The sequence below is a fragment of the Sapajus apella genome, unplaced genomic scaffold (assembly GCF_009761245.1).
Source record: "Sapajus apella isolate SASKATOON/1434 unplaced genomic scaffold, GSC_monkey_1.0 scaffold35, whole genome shotgun sequence".
NCBI lineage: Eukaryota > Metazoa > Chordata > Mammalia > Primates > Cebidae > Sapajus > Sapajus apella.
In genome coordinates this window covers 12,348,925-12,355,573 of record NW_022436975.1, presented here as the reverse complement: position 1 = coordinate 12,355,573, position 6,649 = coordinate 12,348,925, and the positions used below count along the sequence as shown (strand labels likewise).

General features: G+C 45.4%; 1 long non-coding RNA gene across 1 annotated transcript; it reads right to left on the bottom strand.

The window, feature by feature from the left end:
- Window positions 1–2,698: 2,698 nt before the first annotated feature.
- LOC116563522 lies at window positions 2,699–4,890 on the bottom strand. The gene is made up of 2 exons (XR_004274437.1): window positions 4,673–4,890; window positions 2,699–3,100 (listed from the first exon to the last, which is right to left on the bottom strand). It is a non-coding gene; the product is annotated as an uncharacterized LOC116563522 (long non-coding RNA).
- Between the last annotated feature and the right edge of the window lie 1,759 nt (window positions 4,891–6,649).

Below are 6,649 nucleotides of genomic sequence, written 5' to 3'. Positions count from 1 at the left end.
GGGTGGATGACGACCTGTGTCCGGTACATCCAGGTTGCGCTGCTGATATACGGCCCATTCCTCCTCTTCCTTCCTTGGAATTTTTCCCACTGCCCCATCAACTAAGCACATATTCCCCCCTTCAAGCTTTCCTTCGTTCCTGGGCAGGAGTCCCTGTGCTTGGAATCCTGCCCCATCCCATCCCGTCAAGCTGTCTCCTGCAATCATTCTAGCAGCTCCTGAAATCCTGCTTCCTCCACAAAGCCCTCCCCAGCTGAGAGCAAAGTGATTTTCCTCCAGCTTCCCACCTGTTCCAAGCGTGTGGCCCTGCCACACTGCTCCCTCCCTCCCTCCCCCTTCCGTTGTTTTCTGTACCCAGGGACCAGACCGTGCGCTCAACGATGTCCTGTCCACTAAATGGCTGCTGTGTCCTGGCCGTCCTTTTCTGTGCCTGTTTGTGTCCACTGTGGCAGATGCCAGTGTTTATAAATGTGATTTGCTTCTATCAGCAATGTGGGAGAGTGGCGTGGTGGCCGCTTGCATTCTCAGGAGATGACCATACAGGACATTGCCAAGTTCAAAGTTCCATGGCTCAGTAAACCAGGCTTGCATTTAGGGTCAGCTTTGCTCTCTGGGAGACTTACTGGAACCTTTCTGTGCCTGTCTCAGGTTTCCTTAGGATAGAGTAATGCTGATTTAACTGGCAAAATCTGAAAATTACACTAAGGATAGTGACTTTAGTGTAACGAAGAATTTGATCGTTTAAGTGTTAAAATTACTACTAACAGCCAAATCTAAATGTTAGAATTAGAATCCATCCTCCCACAATTCTATTTTCCTCTTCCGTGGTTCAGTGACACTTTAATTGAACTGGATTCCACAGCACGAGCACTCTGATATCTGGCACCATGAAACACCTTCAGTTGCTAAAATAGATGAAAAGTTTTCTTTTAAAGCCTTTTTCCACTCTCATATCTAAACAAGACTAAAATTAATTTCACACTCTTTTTACCTTTGGGGAAAATGCTTGCTTTTACGGCCTTCTCCTAATGTCAAAACAAAAGTTTCCTTTTACTTCTCAGAATCTTGAGCTCCTTTTCTGATAAAGAGAAAAACAAATGTGCTGGAATTAGGTCCCGCATTATTACCGTACTGAATCAAACCAGGAACTTCGGCTTCCAGGAACCGGTAGCGCTAATGTTAGCAGGCAGCATGAAACAGAAGAACGCAGGAATCACCCAATTTTCTCACTCACTCATTTCACCTTTAATTGTTTCCTAAAGTGTTGTATGAATATTTGAAAGCCATATTTTGAATGCTTTACAGCTTAAGGTGAGATACAAAGGTGTTTTTCACATGATTATATACAATTACTTTCTGCAGTCAGTGGTGCTACAGAAGGCCAAAGGATTTTCCCTCCTCCTCTGTCAGGGAACAAGAGAAACACAACAGGCTCAGGCTCCAAACCTCTGGTCCTTGTGAGTGATGTTTTTCTGTTTTATACGGACACCGACAAAATTATCCCAAGGAGCCCAAACGGTGATATACAATCAATTACAGATGCTAGAAAATGGAAGCACATTGCACGTTAGCATTTCTGCCTTCTAATAAAGCAGTGGGGATCGGATGCCCTTCTTCATCTGTCTGCTCACGACCGGTTTGTTCCTTCACACCCACTGTGCCATGGGTCACCTACCCAGGATCGCAGCAGACAGACTGTAAAGGCAGGTGAGTGGCCGCTGACTGCTGATCCCTGCCTCCCTCCTCCTCCGGCCATCTGATCTGGTCCAACCATATCCTTGAGAGTGAGAAGAGATGAGGAATGATTCTCCTTTCAATGGCAAGGAGAGGCCATGAAAAACTGCGGGTCGCAGTCTCTGCAGAACCTTTGTCGGCATCAAGGGCTCCCTCTCTCCCACATCAAGCAGACAATCCCTTCCCCAAATCCAGAAGATCAGCAATAATTGACTTGGCTTCTGGCCATTACCCTTCTGGTACAAACGCAACAGCACAGTTCACTAGCTCTTTCCGATCTGTCCCTCCCTCCCTTCAAGTGACTCCTCACATCTGATTAAAATCGGTAATGCGGTAGTCCTGGAGAGAGGAGGTGCTATTTATTTCTGTCAAGTTCTGCTTGGAAGGTTTGAGGCTTCCTCCTACCAGACATTTCACTAGTAAACAGAAAAGTCACCCATATTGTCATGCTTGCCCTGACCTGCAAGCTAGTGAACAATAAATCTTAATTATAGTTAAATGCCAAAATCTGCAAAGAATGAGGCAGCACTAGTCAACTGTGAATTGGTCCGACTCCCCCGCCTCGGCTGGGGTGCAGCTGCAGGAATACATAAATTAGTTTGTGATTTGTTTGTGCCGGAACAATCAGTCGAGGCTGTTTCTTGAGAGCGTTTCCAGTATCAGTGGGCACACTGGCATTCATCCTATTGCCATGTCAGATGCAGGTGGCATCTGGGAAGTTTTATTTTAAAGGACTTTCAGCATTATGCTCGGGTTAATAAGAAAGCGCTATTTTTAAATATCTCGGCAGTTTTCCAAAGTAGCGCTCAGCCTCCTGACATCTGCTCCGTCCATACTTGTTACCTTTGGGTTTATTCGGAGAAGCGCTGAATAACCTTTTTGTTAGCAATCTCCTTTTTGCACAGCGCAGGGCCACTGGAGATGGAGGCAGGCATCCATGTGGGGGCTTTTTCTTTTCTTTTCCTTTTTCCCTGCTGCTGTAAAGCTCATGTGCTTTTTGGTATTCAAGTATTTGCTTGTCATAATGCTAAATAAAGCCACCTTGTTGTTCCCTTGCCTGGGTCCTCTTGACGTATTGGCACCCATATGAGAGAATGAGAAAGGTGATTGCCGACATAACTCTGTGCAATGGCTTCAGGCTGTTCTATCAATTTTGAGACTGACAGGAGTTCGGAGATGGAACTTGGAAAGATGGAGTTTGGGCTGCTCAGCGCTGGATCCCATGAATCAATCTGCAATCTACTCCTGTTATTTTAGATGCAGATCCAGTCTGTCATCTGCAGGATGCCCCTATCGGGCGGTTTTCTAAATAATAAGGCTGGCATGGATTCCTAGCTTCTGGAATCAGCAGAGTGCAATGACAGACCTCGGGATGAAATGGCATTTCATTAATTACCAGGTGGGTGTGTACATCGGTAAGAAGGAAGTTTAAAAAAAAAAAAAAAAAAAAAAAAACCTTCCCCAACAGAGGTGGGTGGTGGGAGTTAGGGAGGGGTTACAAAATGGGCCGCTTTCTGATGTCATTTTAAGAAAAACGAAAGGGAAAGCTTTATTTGGTACTTGAATGGCAGGTAACCCTCACCTCGGGCCTGGGCAGAGGCCTCCCTTCCTGCCCCAGGGTGCAACAAGGCTGCATCCCAGCTCCCCCAAGCCCTGCTGTTGGCTCTTCCAGGCCCACCCGCGCAGACCCACCCTGTCGCCAGCTTCCTGTTTGTGTCGCTGCTTTGTTGCTTCCTGGCGGTCACTCTGAGCCTGCCCTTCTGCGGAGCCTCCATCCTGGGGACTGGCTCTCTTCCCAACTCTCTCATGTGCTAGCAAATCTGTCTCTGCCTCAGTCTAAACCCCACATTTTTAAAGGGCAGGCCTGGCCCTGGAGTCTGAGCTGAGCCTTCAGTCAGGGCTGGCCTCTTACAGGGCTCTGGCTTTCTGGGGACCTTTTCTCCCAAGAGCTGGCTCAGTGCATTCTTATGGTTGCTTCCTCACCTAGCTGCCTGCATTACTTTGAGGAAGGGACAAGGGTTGTTACCTCCCTTTACAGGCTGAAAAAGAGGCCTGGAGAGACTGCAGATCGAAGTGGTCCCGGGGAAGAAGAATGAGCTCCCAATCTGCTCACCCAAGATATATAAAGGAGCATCCACTAACATTGAAACACCCACCCGAGGCTTTCTACCATGTGTGAAGCATTTTATATGCATTATTGCATTTAATCTACACAAGCCCCTTGCCAGGTGGGCATTATTAGTCTTATTTTAAACCATGGAAACTGAGGTTCACAGAACGTATCATTATTCATTTGTCTGAATCAACTCCTCTCTCTCTCTCTGCAGGTACCTGCAAGCTTCCCCAAGGACACAATTACCTCATTCAGATGCCTGCTCAAATGCCACGCCCTCAGATGAGGCTCCTTCTGATAGATTGCACTCAATTACCTTCTGTCTCCTCCTGTCTTTATCTTTCTTTTGAGAATTTTTTCACCACCCAATATTGTGTATCTATATTTACTTGTGCCAGTCTGTGTATGAAGTCAGGGACTTTGGCTGTTTTGCTCACTGCTGTATCCTACTGGTACATGGCAGTTACGTCATACATATCTGCTAAGCGAATGAACGAATGGATGGATGAATAAATAAGGCTGCATGTCTTTCCATCTTAAAGCTAAAACAGTCATAACGTTTGGTCAGATTGTCAGAAATGACAGGTAATAATCCCTCCCAGATATGGAAACTCGGGCATAAGACCGACTGGTTCAGGATTCTGACATAAAGCACTAGTAGATCCAGGGCTAAACCATCAAACTCTGTGACTAACAAACTGACTATGGACAGTTATCCTTCCAGTGGCTTCGTGAATCCAAAACATGTGCCTGGGAACTGCTTTATTAAGCTTCTCAAAGTTCTCTTCCTGCATACTACAAAACTCTTGCCTAGACCTCACTAACCTGACTTCCAGCACGTTGGTGGCTGCTGACAGGAAGAAGGTGGCGAGCTGGTTGAGTTGATCCCTGTGTTGTTCAGAGAAAAGTCATGGTAACCCTTATTGCCTTCCCTCTATCCCCTCCCAGAGCCATACTTTTTAAGTCAAAAAAGATAATTTTTATGTTCTCTCTAATCCTCAAAAGTGACCCCTTCCAGTGTTGGAGGGCGTCCAGTGACACCTTCATGCTTAGAAGATCCAAGAGGAAATGTTAGGATCAGGACCCAACCAGAGATCCCCGCTAGAGCAAGCCTCTCTAGAAGTTACTCAAGTGTAACAAAGTTTTCTCAGAAACCACTATGTCTATCTATTATCTAACTATCCATGTATCTGTCTATCTGTCTGTCTGTCTTCTGTGTACCTCTGAGCTGCTGAGAGCCAGCAAGGGAAGAGGATAGCATATTTGCAAGTCCACTCTTGGCCTCTGCTTCTGGGCTCAGGAAAGACACATCTGCAAAAGCAAAACACAAGCAGCAGATTTAATGTGCTAGACTAGACCAACACATAAAACCCCATGGCCCTGCCTTCTTTTTTCCTTTTCTACCAGGCCCCCCCACCATATAAGAAGACTCACTCTAAGATGCATGCTTTCTCTCTTCCCCAACCATGGTGGCCCACGAGGAGGCAGCTCAAACTTCATTGCAGATGGTAAGTATAGGGAGCCAAAAAATGTACAAGGCATGATTTTCTACTTCAAGGAGATGAGCGTCTTGGATTAAGCAATCATACCAGAGCTAGAATACATGTTAAACTGGACTGATCAGCTGGGTGCGGTAGCTCGTCTGTAATCCCAGCACTTTGGGAGGCCAAGTCAAGAGGATCCCTTGAGCCCAGGAGTTCATGCCAAAACCCTATCTCTACAAAAAATACAACAATTAGCCAGGCACAGTAACACGTGCCTGTAGTACCAGCTACTCAGGAGGCTGAGGTGAAAGGATCACTTGAGCCCAAGAGGCAGAGGTTGCAGTGAACCAAGTTTGCACCACTGCACTCCAGCCTGGGCAACAAAGCAAGACCCTGTCTCAAAAGCAAACAAACAAACAAACAAAAAAGTGGGTTGATTGAAGGCACCAACATGCTTTGAAGGTTCAAAAGAAAGGAGAAATCACAGGTGACAGATTGAGAGAGTCGGGAAAGATTTCATGAAAGTGACTTCTGAGACAAATCTTGAAGGAATGGTGGGATTTTAATAGGCAGCGATGGAGTAAAGGAAGGATACCCCAGCAGTGCAGAGCCAGAAGTCAAAGCATTGGGGGTGGGGGAAAAGTAGGCTGAGTTCGGCCAGAGCTTAAGATACATGCCAAGGAATGATAGATGATAAGGCTGCAAAGGAATTAGGATGCAGAAAGCCAGTTAAACGAATTTACACTCGATTTAAAAGGCAAAGGAGAATGGTCCATCCGTACAATGGGAAACTTCTCTGCAGTAAGAAAAGGTTTGTCGTTTGATTCAAATTTAATTCAGCTCTAAAGACAAATAGCTGATTCCGTTATTAGAAAACTGTAAGTGTGTTTGGACAACTTGGTTTGCGAATCTTCTCTTAACACCTGTAAATCTTACGAAAGCAAAATACAGATTAAGTGTATCCAATCAAATTTAATCTCCACATTGAGATGTGCTATAACTGGTAAAACACACACTGGATGCTGAAGCATGGTGTGAAGAAAGGATATGAAATATCTTAGTCATCATTCTGATGTGGATTATGTTTTGAAATGATGGCATTTTGGACCGCTTAAGTTAAATACTAATCTTATGGGAGCCAGACATGGTAATGTGCACCTGTAGTCCCAGCCTCTCAGAAGGCTGAGGCAGGAGGATCACTTGAACCCAGGAGTTCAAGTGAACCCAAGACCAGCCTGGGCAATGTAGCAAGACCCTATGTCAAAAAAAAAAAAAAAAAAAAAAGACCAAAAAATATAATGAAATGGAAACAGCAAAA